Genomic DNA, 19,284 nt, shown 5'->3' on the forward strand with positions numbered 1-19,284 from the left:
CAGGCTGGGAGTGATTACTGCCAAGGTTTGGAAAGAGTCTTTCTACAGGGTGACTTCGGAGCACAAAGTCCTCGGAGTATATCTAGTCCTTTTTGCACAGTCCTTACCATATTTTTCTAATTGTAAAAACAAAACAAAACAAATTGGAAGCACTCCTGAGTATCTCATTGTAAAATATGCTGAACTTCTTCTGTTGGCTGGCCGTGAGGGGTGGTATTAAAGTGGCAGTTCTTGTTATTTCTGAGAGAAGAAGGAGGGAAAAAGAGAAAAAGAAAACAGAAAAGAAAAAGCATGAACTCCTGTGCTGGGTGTTTGTCTTAACTGGCTAATAAACACAATGCCAAGAACATTAGATAAAGAAAATACATAAGAAACATAAAAATTGATTTTAATGGACCCCTGTCAGAGACAGCCATAATGAGCATTGTTTGGTAATAAATTCCAGCATGGCCCTACCCGGCCAGCTCCTCCTGTAGAGCTGTGTGCTGCGATCAATATCGTCTTTAAGGCTTCAAGACTGAAAAATAAGCAAACCTTTGAACTGCGAGAACAGGCTCCTCTCAGTTTCTGCGAGAACCATCTGGCTGCGGTGCTCAGAAACTCGCAGGCACCAAATAATTTGTAGGGAAAATGTCACTTTGTCTCTTAACATGTTCAGTAGCTCAATAAATCATAGAAATTATGTGTTGGCCCCTTTTGCTTTTGGAGAAACAGTAAAGGCACTCCTTACTATAAATTTGGGGAAGAAAATGTAAAAAGCAGGCATTATGAGATACATTTAGGGGCTGGAGAGATGGCTCAATGGTTATGATCCTATACTGCTCTTGCAGAGGACTCTTACATAGTTTGGATCCCCCGTGTCAGGTGGCATGTGAGTCTGTCGCCAGGGGGTCCAGTGCCTCTGACTTCCAAATGCACTTGCATTCATGCAGACACAATCCCCCCCTCACACACACATACACATAATTGATTTCTTTAAATCTTGAAAATGGTATATTTGATTTAAGTGTGTCCAGAGGGTTGTGTGAACTGAACAAAGAGGCTAAGTGAAGTTAGGGTTAGATTTGATTGTGAAAACAGCCGCCCTGTAGTGGAGATGCAGCTGGTTTCCCTCAGGGAGGGGCACTTGTGTGTGAGTAGTGGAGACCAGGGGAGACCAGGCTGCTCACCTTAGGGTTCTGACATTCCATCTTCTCCTAACTATTTTCTCAGTCCCTTATGAGGCTCTGCCTGAGGCTGCAGGCCAGCCCACCACCTTGGAGGAGATAAGGATTATGCCTCCCTTTCAGAGAAGCAGTTTGGCCCCTCTTCTTCTCTTGGCCCAGGACTTTGGAGAGGGTATCTATGGGATAACCCTGGCACTAGAGGTCCTGTGAGTAGTGTGGGAAGTTGGATTTTGAGGGCACAATGGTTCACCTTGCTAGTCAGTTTGATGGGATTTAGAATCTTCATGGAAAGAAGTCTTTGGTCACGTCTGTGAGGTATTGTCTAGACCGAGCTAATTGAGGTGGGAACCCTACCCCCATCCCAAATGTGGGTGGCATGATGCCATGGGCTGGGGTCATGGACTGACTAAAATGGAGAAAGCAAGCTAAGCTCCAGCATTTCTCTGTCTCTGCTTCCTGGCTGAGGGTGCAGTGTGACTATTGCCTCATGCCCCTGCCACCAGCCACACCTGGGTGTTCCAAACTGTGAGTCAAAATAAAGCGCATATTCCTAAAGTTGTTTTTGTCTTGTGTTGTAAACAGCCAAACCGGTACCTGATATGGAGGGTAGCCAGCAGCGTGTACATGTGTATAGCTAATCTGAGGAGGCTTTTCAAATCTCAAGAATGCTCAGAATGGGCCATTTGTATGTTGTCAGCTTAAAAAGCTGCAGGTAGAAATTTCATAAGTGATATTTAGATTGCAAACATAAAGTTCAGTAGGTTTGGACAAAAGAGTACAAGATCTTGAACTCTCTGGAAAGTTCTTTGTGGATTCATGCTCAAGCCTTGCAAAGACCTTGTCTTCATTTTTCCTGAATGACCGGATTTAACAGCATACAAACATATAATTTTATAAGAATTTGTCACCACTTGGTTCTGTCGATTTTTAAGGTTTTGGCCCTTCAGGTGCATAGGAACTGTCATCTCACTGCGCTTTGAATCTTTAAAATCTGTATTTCCCTATCGTTTGCCCATTTTAACTTGGATTTTCTTTTCCTCCTTTCTTTCTTTTTTCTTTTGCTACTGTTTTGTGGGTTTGGGTACAAGTCTTCACCAGGAATGTGAGCTGTTCCTTTGTTTTGTTGACCAGCTTTTCCCTTTACGTGTAGGATATTTTTTTTTTGTCTTTAATAAAAATGTAGGTGTCTGTGATGGTGCACAATTCTGATCCCAACACTCAAGAGGCAGAGGAAAGTGGATCTATCTACATGAGTTCAAGACCAGCCAGGGCAATGCATGAGACCCTGTTTCAGAAAAGAACAATAACAAATCAAACAAAACAAAACAAACAAAAAAACACAAGCCCTCAAATATCCCATAACACCCTAACCTCACCTACCATCAAACCTGAAGTATTTGCTGAAATTTCACCCAAGTCTTCTGCTGTGATGTCTCTTGGAAGCGTTATCCTTCCTGCACTTAGATATGTGTCCTGTGTAAGTGACCATTATGGAAGTACCGTTGGTTTTTCTCAAACACTCTCTTGGTTCTATATAGTTGTCTAATTGTTCCATCCTTTATTGGGGGAAAACACGGCTTCTCCATCTTCACATCTGCACTCTTGGCAATACCATTCTAGGGCTGTTTCTGATTCTGTTGGCCTTTGTTCTCGGCCAGCCCCATGCTGACTTGGTTATGGAGTTTGTGCTCTGCCTGAGATAGTCAGGGTGAGTCTCTAGCTGCTGTTTTTGACCTCTGGGTGTCCCCATTTTTTTTTTTTTTTTTTTTTTTGAGAAAGGATCTCATGGAACCCTGCTTGGCATGGAACGCAGGGACCTTGAACTTCTGCCTTTTCTCCAGCTCTGAATTCTGTGTTTAGAGGGACATGCCACCACCCCACTTGGTTTATGTGGAGCTGAGTGTCCAACCTGGGGTGTTGTGCATGCTAGGCACACACTTCACCATCTGAGCTGCATTTCCAGCTGACTTCTAGATATTTACTTTTTCTTTAAAATTATGTTCTTATTTGTCAAAATTTTACAAACACACACACATACGCACACACACACAAATACACACACTACCTACAATGTATTTCTATCCTATCCTCCTCCCTCTCCAAGGCTTCCCTTTACCTCCCTGCTGCGCCCCCCACTCCCCCGTCTCTTAATTTTGCACATTACCCTGCCAGTTGAGGCATCTGTCTTTGCACAGCTTTTTGTTGGGATCTGATTGAGAGGTGTCTGTTTCCATTCTTGGATGCTTAACAGCTTCTTGGTATTGACTCTGTCGATTTGTGGTGTGATTTATCTCTGCCTCTATTTGGGTTCTCTTTCATTTTTCTCAGCAGGGTTTTGTAGTTTCCAGCATGGAGACCTCACATGTCTTTGATAAAATTGATTTTTAGGCACTTTGTTCTTGATAGTATTCTAAATCAGCTTAAAACTTTTGTTAACTTTTAAATTATTGCTGCTGGTTGTAACCATTGATTTTTTTTTTATGTTGATCTTATGTTGTACAAACTTCTCTGAATGTATGCACAGGACCCACCCCAACCCTTTCCTGTGATTTTATTTCTACCGTTTGTTACCCAGTCATTTTGAATCCAGAGTCCAGAAATGTTCATTGGAAAGTTCAAGAAAGAAGCTGTTACGACTTTTAAGTTCATGCCATTCTGTCTAGTATGATGACATATTGGGGTGTGTGGTGGGACATCCCATCAGCTTGGAATGTGTCCCCATCTACCCAGTGTATCCACTTTGTATATGCTGCCCACCTTCTAGTCACTTTATCCGTTATTAGATTAACTTGGTATTATTACCATACTGTGCTCAGGCAGCCCTTTTACTTCAAAGCACAAGAGTCCAGAGATCCAGATATGCCCAAGACAAGCTACAAAGTGCTTCCTAAGAGAATTCTCTCCCCTCTTCATCACAAGAACAGAGATACTGCAGTGATACAGCTCAAAGCACAGTTGGCCACTATGATTGCCTGATTTTGTACCCTCCATCTCTTACTGTGCAGGGTCTATAAATTATCCTAAGTATATAGAAGCAGTCTTATTTCGATTGATTCTACCCACCTTTTCAGGTAGCCTGGGTTTCAGAATGTATCCTTGTAAATAAGGGGTGGGGTTAGCTGCTTGTTAGCCATCGCTCTCAGTTGACTGGGTCAGAAGTTCTTGGAGAATTGCAACTGTTACGAACCGATGCAAACTATTCTTTCTGCTATTGTTCTTTGTGCAGAGCATTTAAACAGCTGTTCGTGTAGCATTTATTAGGTATTCTCTGACTGTGTAGCATGTGGCTGGATGTGAATGAGCTCTGCTCTGATACTGCCATTTTCCGTGAAGAAGTCAAGCATCTCTGGGTGTTGGTGTGCCTGCGGTTCTGGAGCCAGTTCCTTCTGGGGAGTGGGGGAGGAGAACTATATTTGTTCTGGGTGTTATTTGGAGTCCTTTAGAATTTCTGTACTAATTCACTCTCTGCCTAGAGACAGTAGGCTTTTTTCTGTGTGATGTTCATGCCTTGTGTTTGTGCTATTGACACCCACCAGTAAGACATTCATTAAATACCAGACCATCCCAGTAAACGGCCTTTCCTTGTCCCTGGTAACTGAGTGCCTCAGTGTTTCTCCTTTGTCAGCCTTCAATCTTGAAATGCTGGCCTGCATCAATGTATTCACTGAAGCCTACTGATATCTGTGGGGTATTGGAATTGGGGGTGCTTCTGACAACATGCAGAAGCATGGAAGTTTACCTCTATTTTGTGAAAAAGCAAGGTATGGGATGGTCTTGCGTCTCTCCTGGATGCTAGCTGGTGAGCTCTCCGATGCTTAGAGTTTGTTATGTAATAACAGGTGTGTGCAGCCGTCACTCACCCCCAGGGTACTTCTACAGCTCCTCCTTTGCTGACCAGGAGCTAAGGGATCTTGAGTAGGGACTGGCTGTCACCCTGCTCTGTGACGTGGGAGTCTCCACAGGCATTTCTTACCTTCTTCAAGAGCTGTAGCTTTATTTGGTGGATGACTCACAGTCTGACTATTGACGCCACTCTGCAGAGGGTTTCCCTTTGCCTCTCTGCAAGCTTAATATCCCGCACAGCAGGCCTGCTATCTGTTTAAGGCTCCACACTATGAAGTGATTGCTGGTTTATTCTGGGATACCTGTCACCTCCCTTTTTCTTCCATTAACATTTGGGTGAAGCACATTGGTTGAGAAGTGGCTTTATGTCATAGTTTTATTTGATGGCTTGCCCATATCTCCCAGCTGCCAGTCATTGTCCCCTGGAGCATAGCTTGGTTTGGTCTTTGCAAGGGCCTGACTGATGTCCTCCATGCTCTCTCTCTGTGGCTGGGGAGGCCTGGCCTCCTCAGTCTGCCTTGCAGTGCTTAGGGTATAGCCAGAGGGTTATAGAGTCTGTTTATTTTCCTTATGTGATCTTGACCCATGCTTAGCATCCCATAAAGTTGATCAGACTGTTTGATTACCTGAAACAATGACTGTGCTCTGAGTCACACCTAGAGAGCACACACAGCAGGAGGCAGACATTGGCTCCCAGGCTGTGGGCCAAAGCAAGTGTGGCTCATCTTTACACATCAAAGATTTACACCCCACTTTATTTGTGTTTTCAATGTAAATGTTGTAATAAAAATAAATGAATATGATACTGGAAACCATGTGTAGGCTGATCAAACTCATCTGAATTCTTTTCTATCCTGAACATGTAAACTGCTTAGAGCCCGTTTTCTACTTTGCAGAGCTTGACTGACTCTCCTGGCAGCGATTCATGCGATGTTTGCAGATGTCCTGTGGTGTTTTCCCGGCCAGCTCTGGTGTGGAGACTGTTGGGGGAGGCCTGAGCAAGATGAATTCAGTGGGAGGATCATATAGTGTCCTCCTAGTCCTTAAGGCCAAACCCCACAGGCAGGTTTACCACATGCCCTGGGAATCGTGAGCATGAGACAGCAAATGCTAGCTCTCCTGGGCAGATCACTACTGATGCCATGCCTTTCGTAGTTGGCCCTTTAGTCCCCAGATAGAGCTGTGTGGTCACAGAAGGGCAGAGTGTATCAGTTGTGAAGTGGTGTGGCTTCTGATCTAGGAAATGGTATCGATACCTCAACTTGCTTCTTGACTTTCTTCACTGACTGCCCAGCTCTCACCTGATGCCAGATAGAAGGCAGAGGCAGGTTTTACTAGAACCCAAAAGTGCTTATGCTCTGGACCCAGGTCAACAAAAACACAAAGCCCTAAAGCTTTGCTCTCTGGATTTTCTCCCTCTTGGAAGGCAGGGCTGCCAAACGTGTGTGCCTCTATTGGTGAGTCAGAAGCAAGCTCGTTACTTCGTTTTGACGAGAGAAAGGGATGGTTGAATGACAGCTAAAAAAAAAAAAAAAAATGTGTGCATCTAAAATATGAACCACCTGTCAACCCAGGATATTTTTTGAGTTTCCAGTTTTTGGAGCAATGTATACACTTTAGGGTAACAGAGATAAATTGGTTAGCTTCAAGCAGGGACGGGTAGATGTTCTGCCTCTAAGGCATGTTGAGATAAAAATCCTTAAATCCCTCACTCTTAACAATAAGCTTCTTTGAGAGGCGTCTTACAACACTGGTGTTTGTGCTGTGTGAAGAGAAAGTTGGCAGAAAAAGGCACCTGTCCCCAACACTTACCACAGCACTCTAGACTGGGTACAGTCTGGCCATGGTTAGGAGTTAAGCTGTGCCACATGCCATCGATGGAGGGGAGGTCCATGATACCGGATGTTGAGTGCCCATGTGTCACAGGTTATGGCAGCAGCGTTTGTGTGCATCCACAGGTTGCTAGATATCATTTCCTGACCAAGGACTGAGCCTCTCAGGATTCCATTCAGCAGTAGCTTTCACCACAGAAGAACGCCCCAGGGTTGTGTGGAGGTTCTTGGAGGAGTGTAGCTCAAACCTAGAATCCTATCAGAGACTGCATTGTGTTCATATCATAGCCATGCCTGGTGGGGATCAGCTGTGACAGTGCCCTGCTCTGAGGATCTGGGGTCCTTGCTGCCCGTGCTGTAGGTCGACAGATGTAAAGCTGATGGTGTGGCTGTGCTTGCTTATGTGTGCAGTCCTTTCTGGTTGACGGTCACATGCTGGTGCCCCGTGATCTCCCTTCACCCCATTGCTGCCTTTGGTCTCTTGCATCCTTCATCCTGTCCCATCTCCTGCTTCTCATGAGCTATGGATTTGAGAAATTGGTTGGCAGGTGTGTGATTTACTTTTCTTATCGTTGTGACCAGAACGCTGACAGGAAGCCATCTAAGGTAAAGGGGCCATGATTTTAGCTTATTATCTCAGAGCACAGTCTAGTTCGGTGGGGAAGGCTTGTTAGCTGGAGGAGCTGCCAGCTCACGTATGGGTGGACCAGGAGGCAATATGGGCAGTCAGCTGGCTTCATCTCTTTTCTTCTTTATTTATTCTGGAACCCTCGCTCATAGGATGGTGCTGCCCACATCCAGGGTAGTTCTTTCTTCCTAAATTTAACCTCTCAGACACACCCAATGGTGTGTCTCCTAGGTGATTCTATACCTCATCAAGTTGACAACAAATATGATCCATCACACCAGCCTGTTTGAATTGTGCTGCAAATGAGTTCAAGCAAGCCCCTAAGAAGAGCAGCTTAAGTAACTGGAACACCCAGAGTCCATCTTTCTTTTCTCCTGCAGTTTGCAGGATAAGGGAGGGAGGTCTGCATTTACCCGGGAGCTAGGACTTGGCAGCACAGTCTTCTGTTGCTTGGCGGCACCTCTCTCGCCCAGAAGAGCCCATCTTTTGCCTGTTGCAGCCCTGCATCCTTTAGTCACTCTCAGTGAGATGAAGTGGAAGCAGTGAGGAAAGGCAGATGAGGCATTCTGTGGAAGACACAGATATACCCTCTGCTTCCCTGAGACTTTCGTCACACTGCCACCCACAGACCTTTCTCTCCAAGTGAGGTTCTGCCTGTGCCTCGCCCCCTTTGGATGTTGGGGCCTTAGGGTAGTCCTGAGGCCAATGCTGTGCTCGCCATCTGAGTGCCAGTAGCTGTAGAGGAAAATGTTACTCAGTGAAGGGAATTCGGGCCCAGAAGGGAGGCAGCAGGCTCACTTACCTTCTGTGGATGTCACTGTAAAGCCACCACAGAAGAAAGTGGTGTTTGCAGCTTGTCAGCTCCTCTAGGTTGGCAAGCAGGGGAGGTGGCTCTGTGGACATCCTCCACCAGCCACAGTTGCCCTTCCTGACTCCATTTGTGAAACACGCCTGTGTGCTGCCAAATGCACCACATCTCTTTTCTAGATTGGGTTGAACTCCAGATCTGGAATTCTCTCTTGTTCTTAATGTATCTTCAGTGTTTTCTGATGTTCTAGTGGTCTCTGACTAGCGGGTAGGCTGCAGTTTTGTTTTCAGGGTGTTAATATCATTGACACTTGAAACTCAAAGCCTACTTTGTTTGCTAAATTACTTGCTTTAAAACTGTAACGGTAATTAGATGGGCTGTGTGTTTCTGATGTAGGATAGCTCCTACATGCCATTAGCTCAGAATTTTAATTGAGCTGAAGGTTAAATGGGTTTAAAATTTGGAATTGAATTGAAGCATTGTCTTATGGTGGGTTTGTCTAGAGTTTTCATTTTATTTCAATTACATATCAAGTAGTAGAAGTGGTTCTTTTTGACATAAAAACATTGAATAAGTTTAGGATTCACTTAGGACTTCCTCACTTACCCCTCGTTCTCAGAAAATGGGGGTCTCACGTGTCACAAGCTATGTGACAGGCCCCATCAGAACACCGGGGATACCACAGCAAGGAGTCCACAGTACTCGCCTGCTGGGAGCTCAGCCCTGTTCAGGATAGGCACAGGGAACTGCAGTATGGGTGCTGTGAGAGCAAGTGTTGAGTTTATTAAATAGGTGCCGTGTGGGGCTAAGTCTAAGACCCTGGCAGTAGAAATGGGTACTGACTAGTTGAGATACTGATGGATGGGGTCAATGTGGCATGGCAGAGGGAAGGTATATAGAAGTAGGTTGGGGCTGGGCAGCTGAGGTGTTTTCTCTAAAGACTGAGGCAGAAGCAAGCAAGGGACACCAGAGAAGGCAGCATGATGTGGAGGGTAATTTTTTTTTTTTCTTTCTGAGATTATGATATAATTTCCACTGTTTTCCCTTCCTTCCAAACCCTCTTATATGCCCCTCTTTCTCTCTTTCAGATTCATGGTCTCTTTTTGCATAAATTGCTGAAACATGTATATATGTATACATATATACATATATATTCCTAAATATAAACTCTTCAGTCTGTATAATGTTACTTGTATGTCTGTTTTCAGGCTGACTGTTTGGTATTGGGGAACCAATTGGTGTGCTCTTCCCTGGAGAAGACTGTTTCTCCTCAGTTGTCTGTGGTTCTTTTTGTAGGGTTGAGGCCTTTAGGGCTTTTCTCATATACTTTTAGCATATTTGTTGTTGCTGGCCTCGTTCAGCTCATGCTTAGGCAGTCATGTTAGTAAGAATTTATGAGTATAGCTTCTGAAAAACAAAAACAAACAAACAAACAACCTCCTTGAGTAGAGGGTCATTTTAACATGTGAGTAGCCACCAAGAAGCCCCAGACAAGACTGAAGGAAAACACTCAGGGGCAGAGAACAGGGCATGAGAGGCAGCTGGGCCAGTGGAGGAGGCAGCAGATGAGTGTCTCTGTGAGAAAGCTCTGGAGCATCTGTTCCCTCTTTGCAGTGTGTTGAAGTAAATCCATGTTCTCTTAAGTTGTGAACAACATTTCCCTGGCACTGGCCTTCTTGGAGCCCAGCGTGCCACACCTGGTTATCATTGGAGCGCTGGCTTTGACTCAGCAGTGTCTGCTCACTCCACCTTTGAGGTAGAGGTCATTTTGGTCCATCCAAGCCAGACCTGATATGTCTCACCTGTGGTGAGCTGTAGGGCATCCCAGTAGGAACTGAGTTCTGTACATACCCCTGTCTGATAGGCTGAGGCCATGGAGGGTAGTCAAGGAGGCTGTGTTCTAGGAAGAACAGTTGAAGGAATCTTGCCTTCCTCCTCTGAGGAACTTCATTTTCCTCCTGGTTTGCTACATTCCCCAGATGGAAGTAAAGTCAGGAGTCCTGGCTCCAAGGCCACTGAGAGAAGCATCCACTTCCCCCTATAGCTCTTTTCAGTCTCCTCTTCTGTAGCTTCCAGCTTCTAACTGCCTTGTCTCTTACAGCTCTTCTGCTCTGGCTGTCTCCAAGAAACTCATCCACTTCTCCCAAAAGTCCTGAGATCCTGTACACACAGATGTGTTGTGAAGAAGGAACATGGCTTTCATGCTACACTGCCAGAGTTCACCAACAGGTTCAGCCCTTCAGTGGAAGGGCACTGGTCTTCCCTAAGGCAGTTTTAATCTTCAGTGTTTGCTTGCAGAGTGCTGGCTTGTTTTGAGTATGAAATCATAATCCTTTCTTCCCTTCCCTTCCTTTCTTCATTTTCATTTCTCCCTCACTCCCTTTCTTCTCTCGCTCGCTCCCTTCCTTTTTTCCTTTGAGATGATGTCTGTCTATGTAGCCCAGAGTGTCTTGGCTCTCAGCACCCTCTGGCCTTACCCTCCTAAGGGCTAGGCTTATAAGCATACACCCCTGTACTCCTTATTGGGGTTACAGTTTTCTTATAGAGATGGCTGCTAGTGGAGTTACTGTCGTCTACAAGTTGCTTTTCTTGTGCCTTTTGTGTTTTCCTCAGAAGGTTGTCCTCCTTTTTGTGTGTAACACAGGTCCGGGCTGTAGAAAATGCTGTCACTTGGCAGCTCTCTTCACTAGGGACCCTGGACATACTTCCAACCCCTATGCATCTAACCCTGTATTGGATGACCTTGTCTTCCCACAGCCACCTTCAGAATGACCTGTATAGGCAGAACGATGACAGGGCTGAGGTCACAGTATCAGGAAGTGACACTCTCCATCCTTCTGTGAAAGTAGATGTGATGCCACAGTGTCCTCCCCATGCACGCACACCGGTACAGGGGCCCCTGACGGAGAGTTCTCAGAGGAGAATGTGATCATCCTAGCCACATTGTCTTGCCTGGGTATTTAGACAAGCTAAAAAGAGAAGATAAACCCTTTCAGAAGGGTGTCATTATGAGGGGAGAAGCTTTTAAGACAGCCTATTACAATAGAAAGCTAGAGATTTGAGGTGTGCTGATTATTCGTTTCTCAGCGGGAAAACCACTGCATGTACAGTATACGTGATGGGGCGTATAGAAACACAGTCCCACACTCCAGAAGTTTCCATTCTGCCTGTTCATTTCCTTTACTAAAAGTGCACACTTGTGCTAGGAAAAAAGGAGTTGTTTATCCTCTTGAATTATTACATACCCCAAAGGTAACCTCCCCCAAATGCTGGCTTCTCCTTTCTAAATTCATCTGCAAAAATACGGAGTTTCTGGTCCATACTTCATCCAGTTTGTTGGCTCTCCAAGGAAGAGTTATTGTATATCCAAGCACAGATTTTATTAAAAAGAAGCAGGCCACTTATTTCCTTCAAAGTTTTCTGGTGTGTTTAAATCTTTCCTAGGTAAACAAAACTTTTATTGGAAATAATATTTTGAGATGTGACACCTTTTGCCCAGGCAGTGGCACTGAGTGGGCTGGGCCTCAGCAGCTGGGGCCAGGCTCTGTGGAAATGGCTGGGCAAAGTACACGTTTGTCCCATGGGGAAGGGTCTTGTCCTGGGCCTTTGAAGAGGGCTTCTCACGCACAGTGAAGGACAGCAGAGGTCACGATGGCGGTCTCCAGTGCAGCCGTACAGCCTCAGGCCCACGAGTGGAAAGAACTCGAGGAACAAAACACCCAGCATTTTCAGATCTTGCCAGGCTTCTGCCAATTAGAGCAGACCCATCCTTCTACTCTGCCCTGGGCCTTCTGCTCCATCTGCAGCTGTCCACTACTTTTCATGGAATCGAAACGATGCTTTTTTCAAATAGTCGTTAGGAGTGCCCATGCAAATAGTTGGGGATTCTAAATGGCTGTTAGCAACAGTTTTGTTTTGTTTTTGAGACAGGGTCTCATGGAACCCAGGCTGACCTCTGTCTTTAGCTGAGGACTTTTCTTCCTGCCTTTACCTCCCGAGTGTGAGGGTACAGGGGTGTGCCGTTTTACCTGGTATAAGCACCTCTGGGGATTGAACACAGAGCCTCAGACATTCTGGGCAAGCACTCTGTCAACTGAGCTACACCCCAGCATCGGCAGCCTGTAAAGTCTGCTCTTGACTCTAAGAACCAGGAACCATACTAACTCAGGAGTTATGGTTGGTGCTTATCCGAACACAGGAAAGCAGCTGTGAGTTTCCAGTCTCTTGGGATGCGATGGGACCGCCATCTTATGTGGTGTCTGTCGCTGTTCACACTTCATTATGTTGTGTGATTCTTTGTGACATTCATTCTCTGTGAATGTTTGAACCTTCAGGCACTCAGCCATGAGGTACTTGGCGAATCATTTCACCATTTGTACCTATGTCAGCTGAACCCTTTACTTGGGTGTGTGGCCTGCTCAGGATAGCCAGCATGATTTTGGCATAGAATCTGCATTCCCAGGACTTCTGGAAGTCAAGGCATAGGGAGGGGCTCTCCTTAGGTATCTCCCAAGGACCACACTGTAGATGCTAGAATCTAGAGAACAGAAGTTGAAGGCACTGCGGTTTTTCCCTGTAAGTATTTCATGTTTTTGTTGTTGTTTTGTTTTGTTTTATTTTACACACATATGTAACCTTTTAGCCTCATTTCTGGCTTTTTCATTAATGTATGTAAAAATATTAAAAGCCCTTGTATATTACATTCAAAACTATGTCAGCTACCCTGCTTTTTTCTATTTATTAAAACTTTTCAAGCAGTAAAAACATTTTACTTGTTAATGAGAGGAATGGGAAAGTTAATGACACAGAGCCCGGATCCTCCACGATGCCTCTTCCTAGCCATGCGCGGCAGCTCTCTGCCCCATGTCGTTTAATTTCTTCGATGGGGTTCAGTGGACACATGCAAACAGATTTAAGATCATCCCTCAGTATAATAGCATCTGATATTTGGGTCAAAGACTTTTTCTTTGGAGAGCGGCGTAGTATCTGGAGCTAAATTGTATTAACGTTAGTGATATTAAGTCATGCTGGATGAAGAGAGATGAATGTTTTTATCATCAGAATGTTTTTGCTCCTGGTTGAATGGGAGCTGTTGAAGGAGACCGCTGGGAACAGTGTCCTTTGGGCTGTGAAGTGATGTATATCCTGGAAGGTGATCTGGGCCCTAACACCTGGTGAACTGTGGTCACCCAGGGTACGGAAGCCTGAGGACCCATAAGCACACAGCTCTCTTGCTGAAGTTCAAGGAAGGAAGAAATTAAAATATCACCTCCTTTAGGGCTGGCTGACTTGCTCCTGGATTTTGAGGTCCTTGAAGGTGGGACCCCTTCCTCCCACTTCCTAAGGCTGGTGTTGAGAGACCTAGTGTTGTACCTAGGCCAGCAGCGTTCCAGAGAGCTGAGGAGATGCATTTATTGCAGGGTTGTGAGCTGATAGAAAGTATTCTTCACAAGAATTGGTACAATTATGAATGTGGAGCCAGGGAGTTTAACAGGAACTGCCAGGGTTGTCATTCCAGTGGGGACTCTCCAAAGTCAGACTGAGCTCTCTGGGACAAAGGGAGCCATGTGGTCGCTGGGAATTCTAAGCATGGTGGACCCCCACAACCCACCATTGCCTCTGCATCTGCTGCCTTAGGAATGACAGCTGTGAAAATCGTGGCTTCTTTGGGCTTTGTGTTGCTTACTTCAGAGCCCATGTGACCCTTGACATGACCATGATGGTGTTAAAGGACTCCTGGACAGGCTTGCCCTCTACCTGTCATTTGTGACAAAGTGGAGTTTTACTGTCTTAGCATCTACTCCGCTGGTCCCACTGTGAGCACTTGAGTTGAAGTCCTAACCCTCTGGACTCATAATGTGATTATGGAGTTGGCGTAGGGTCAATGTTGTGTCCCTGTAAAAGGAGGTGAGAGTGGACACAGACACATTGTCTCACAGAGCCTCCATCCTTGCTAAGGTGGTCCTTCCACATAGTTGAAGCACACAGTAACTGTGTGATTGTGGAGTTTAGAATTTTTTTTTTTTCTCATTGCCATGGAGATTTGTTGGGGATGAAGGTGTTCAGCTTTCCTTGCCAACTCTGTTTCTGCATCTACCACTGTTGCTTGAACAGAATGTGTCCCTTGGGGGCCTCAGGACATGGGTTATTTGAACATAATTAAAACGGAGTTTTAGGTAAGAAACTGAAGTTTGAGAAACACCTGTCCTCCAAGTACACAGACTTGAGAGTAGGAGCTGATGTTGGTGAAAACTTTCCTCTCCCTCATGGACTGTTTCTCGCCTCTGTGGTCCAGTGATGTGGCTTTCCCAGGTGAGATGGGCTGGCTTTAAAGAGGTCTAGAGGTTGCACAGCCATAGATGGAGGCCAGGACGGTTACGGTCCGCTGAAGGAGAGTGTAACTGTAACTTCCTGCTGCTTCCCCACAGCACAGTGTTCTGCAGTCTCTGCTGTCTCTATCCATATGTCTTTTTTACTCTGTGGTCCCTGAGGTGGAGAGACACCCATACCTCTTCATTTTCCAAATACCCAATATATACAAATATATTGCTCTTTTTCCCTCCTGAAAGCCTGCTGTACGAACCTGCCCCTGGGAGCGGTTGCGGAGTGCCACGTAGGATGAATGTCCCGGATCTTGGCTGGTCCCCAGGGGTGTTCTGTCACTAGGTTTGCTTGAGAAAATTGGTGGGCCCTTTCCTTGGGCATCTTCCCACCTTTGCTTAAGGGCTTAGCTCATCTGGCATCTCCATATCAGTCTCAGGCAGGGACTCAGGGTTGAAATTTGGTGTCTTTGGTGTTTGAACATGGTACTCAAAGGTTTGCGGTTGTATATTTCTTACATACTAGAAATTAGTTTGCCTCCAGCACTCCCCTATAATCTTGCATAGTAGATGCAAATGTAACTCACGAGTTTAGTGAATGTTAATTAGCTGATTGGTGTTGTGATTCTGAGCATGTAGAAGTCTCTGAATCTTCACATAACTTGGGATTCCCTTGGCTGTGGGGCACCTGATCACATCTCACAACCATCATGATATCACAGCTGATGTCTACCAGGTTTTGGTGATTATTGCATAGTTAGTTTTTTTTTTTTTTTTTCTTTTAAGATGAAGTAGAAAACCATTATACTTCTCCCCATTGCCTTGATGGTTTACCCCCCCCCCCCCCACATACAGCATCCCTTGAATTTGAGAATTACCTTTCTAGACATTTTCAGGAGTGAATTATTAGATTAGGAGAGGGGAATGCCTGGGTTTGTTCTCATCCTTGTAGAAGAACAAATGGACTTACGTATTTACAAAGATGCATATTATGAAATATCAGTGCAATAATATGAACTCCTACAAGGCGAGATGGAGGCTGTGTCTTGACATGCACCTCTCTCCTTCTGGCAAGCATCCAGGCATATTCCAGCAATCAGGAGCATCAGGAGCTAGTGCAGGCATGGAGGAGGCTTGAATGTGGGAGGGGCGTTTCCAGGAATTGGGCTTCAGAGTCCGTTTAAAATTGAAAGCTTATCCATTCTTGATAAACGGCCAAATATAAATGATAACACCTTGGTTAATAGGCTGTGATGAAGTTGAAGGTGGGCTTTTCTGGGAAATCCTCATTGAAATACTGCCCATTTGAGTGAATCTGATAGACCCTGAGCCCGAAGCTCGCAGGGAACATTATGGAATGCAAATGGGGAGATTGGTGTGTGTGTTTTCTCCCCGAGTTGTCGCTCTCTCCATAGAAGTGAGGAATATCGATGTTTTATGGCCTTTCTCCAGGTCGTCTGTGTCTATTATCAGATATGCAGTGGGCCCCAGCCTTGAGGGCGCTTGCTTGCTCACCTTCCTGATGTGCGGCCCATTGCTTGGCGCCGAGATGCTGTTTCACCAGAGTCAGCTAATTTCCCGTTTCTCCTCTCCTCAGTGCTTCCATCTGGATATTGGAAATCCCGTTTCAGCTCTTCGGTGGCTACTGTGACAATCTCCTGTGACTTTTGTTATTGCTACCCCGTGCCATGCCCAAGAGAGGCACGGATGCTGCTTGCTCTTCGGCGTCTGCTCTCAGTATCCTACTTCCAATTCTTTTGTGAAAATGTAGTCAGCTTAGAGCTCTGCTCAAAGTGTGTCAGATTGGTTCTGCATTTTTCCTTTTCTTTCAACTTTCCCTCATTTTCCGTTTTCCATTTCTGTCTCAGATGCTCCTGATTGGCTCTCAGCTTGCTCGGTGCTATGCTTTCCCATTGCTGTAGGGTGTCAGGTTGCATCCCATTCCCATGATGGTGAAGGGAGCCAGTGTCCATTATTAAATATTTGAGAGAAGCCATTCTGAGTAAATAGTGGATACAAAGTACACAGGCCAACCTATGGTCTGAGTCAACACAACGCATCCTGTTACTTTAATCACTTAAATTATCCATGAAGTCATTCCCCTAAGAAGATACAGATGTTTGGAGTGTGAGGTTGCTGTGAGCAGTACTGGGTCCTTGAAGGCATTTGCATGACAATCAGATGCCACACTGGACCTTTGAGAATTCCATATCATTATTAATATTATTAGAAGGGGCATACGGGGAACACTGGGCATCTTAGGATGGACTACATGTTGTCACCTTTGCTTATTCTTTATTCTCATGCTCACCTGAATCCTGTATCTTCTTAGGGAAATGCCTTCACGGATAATTGAAGTGATTAAAAGAACAGGATGTGTTGTGTTGACTCGGGCCATAGGTTGGCCTGTGTACTTTGTATCCAGCATTTATTCAGAATGGCTTCTCTCAAATATTCAATAAGAATGGGTAATTGAATGCACAGTAGCCTTCTTGCTTTACCCCTTGATCCCATAAGATCTTGGAAGCTAAAACTAGTTTGGGCCCTTGAGGGATTCATAGAAATTAGGTATGTCTGCACATGAAAAGGGCTGGTATGGTGAAAAAAAAAATTGAGTCCTTAAGTAATTTGCGATTCCCAGTGATAATTAGGGAGTTCTGCCCCAGCTCTGTCTTCCCAACTGCTTTTTCCTGGTGTTTTTAGGACGATTTCTTGAGTATTAGCAGCTGATCTCTTTTCCTTGGCGTGATCCCACTATAAGGTAAGTGGTTTTGGCATCTTGTGTTGCCTTGATGGGTTATTAAATTGTCACTCCTTGGAGATGAATGCGGGCCACAGAGTGTGTTGTGTCATATATCATTCTAGTCATCAGGAGTGTTCTAGAAAGATGAGGAAGGGTAAATTTTTTTCAAATTTATGATTAGAATTAGGAATTTTATTAAGTCCAAAGAAAGAAAGAAAGAAAGAAAGAAAGAAAGAAAGAAAGAAAGAAAGGAAACCTACAAGTTTTAAAGTCTTTCTCAAAATGTACGTCTTTGTTCTTCAAAATAGTCTGTGCACAGCTCTAATTTGTCTTTGGGAAGGACAGCGTTTTCACTCATGGGCATGCTCTTCTGTACACGGATGCAGGGCTGATCATTGGACAGTCTGCAAGGAAGGCTGATCTGTTCAAGATTTACTGTACATCACACTGGCCGTCATTCCCATAAGTATTAATTTTAACTCCACTAATAAGAAACTGAACAAAAGTGGAATTATGGGTTCAGTAGTATCCTGTGAAAGGTCAGTTGTTAAAAAGGCAGAGCCTGACATTCTGTGAAAAAGGTGCCTGCATTAATCATCTCGGTGGGTGGGTGCGGGGTGTTCCTGACCAGTGTCCATGAACCTTGCAAGGTAAGGTTTCAGGTTCCATGTGCAGGTTTTTATACAAAGAGAGAAAGAGAGAGAGAGAAGTATATTGAGGTAATTTGTAGGCTGGTTTACTTGAGGAATCAGAAGCTTGCTTATGAGGTATGAAATCTTAGGTTGTATGTTTCATACATTAGTTTTACAGGTAAGTTACTGTGGCAGCATTCAGGGTGCAGCTGGCTGTATCAGGCTCAGAGGTGCTCCAGGTGGGGGTGTGTTTCTCAGTGGACATCCCATATGCAAATATTGATGGGATTCCTTTAGCCTCTTTAGTGTTCTGTTAATGGCTGAATTTACTGTCTAGTTTGACCCTATTTTGCAAAACACTCTGCTTATGGATTCCCCCACAGTTGTTTCTATTTTCATGAGAGTCTCAGAGTGCCTACTGTGTACACATAAGCCCAGTCAGAGTTTTTGAGTTAAATTACCTGCGTATTTTATGTGTTCTGTCAATTCAGTGTTAAAGTTCAACACAAATATATAAATTATTAAGCAGTTAAGCGCTGACACATTCATCAGCCGAACATCTTTTATTGTGGCCTGTTGACAGATTATTTTCATTCAGCCATTAAAGCCTGGTGCTGCTGGTGCTGAAGCTGTTCCCGGGCTCCCTTTGTCTTTGTTGCTGCTACTGGAAAGCATCTATGTACGAGGTGACCGTAGATCTCCCAGTATCGGTTCTCAGGAACACACCTTTGCAGATGTTTTTCTCTAACACCCGTTTCTGCAGAGACCATATTCCTCTTCTCACATAGTCCCATCTAGCAGGTTCTATGCAGATAGTGGTAAGAGCTTGCATTGGCGTGGTAAGGCTGTTCTGTACACTCCTGCTTCCAGTTGGTACTTCAGAAGTTTTGATTTCTGAGGGTCATGCAGTCATTCTCCAGCCAGCTCATCTGATGGCGTCCGGTGTTTTTACTGAGTGATTTATTAGTGTGCAGGTGACAGCTACCTAACTTGTACCCAGCCTGCCAGGAGACCCCTGAAATACCTCTGTGAGTGCAGACACTGCCTGAGGTGGACAGGGTGCAGACCCATAAAAGAGTGCTTGGTCAGTGGATGCCAAGCCCTCCCCGTGGTGCCAGCTTTGCCATCCTAGACCTAGGAGAGGAGCATGAATTTCCAACACTGCCTTGCCTGTGTCACAGCACTTTGGATGTTAAGAACTTGCCATTCTGACAGTCCAATCAAGTGGAAAGCTAAATAGTATCATCCCTGTTGCCCCATGGCCAAAGTTATAATTGTCTTTGATGATGTGGAGTCCACCCTCAAACCTAGA

General features: G+C 45.0%; 1 protein-coding gene across 2 annotated transcripts in view; it reads left to right on the top strand.

Annotated features, from left to right (window-relative positions):
- Mgmt (O-6-methylguanine-DNA methyltransferase) overlaps positions 1-19,284 on the top strand; it is a 232,229-nt gene that overhangs the window by 53,361 nt on the left and 159,584 nt on the right. The gene's annotated exons all lie outside the window — the stretch shown is intronic.

This window comes from Meriones unguiculatus, chromosome 1 (assembly GCF_030254825.1).
Source record: "Meriones unguiculatus strain TT.TT164.6M chromosome 1, Bangor_MerUng_6.1, whole genome shotgun sequence".
NCBI lineage: Eukaryota > Metazoa > Chordata > Mammalia > Rodentia > Muridae > Meriones > Meriones unguiculatus.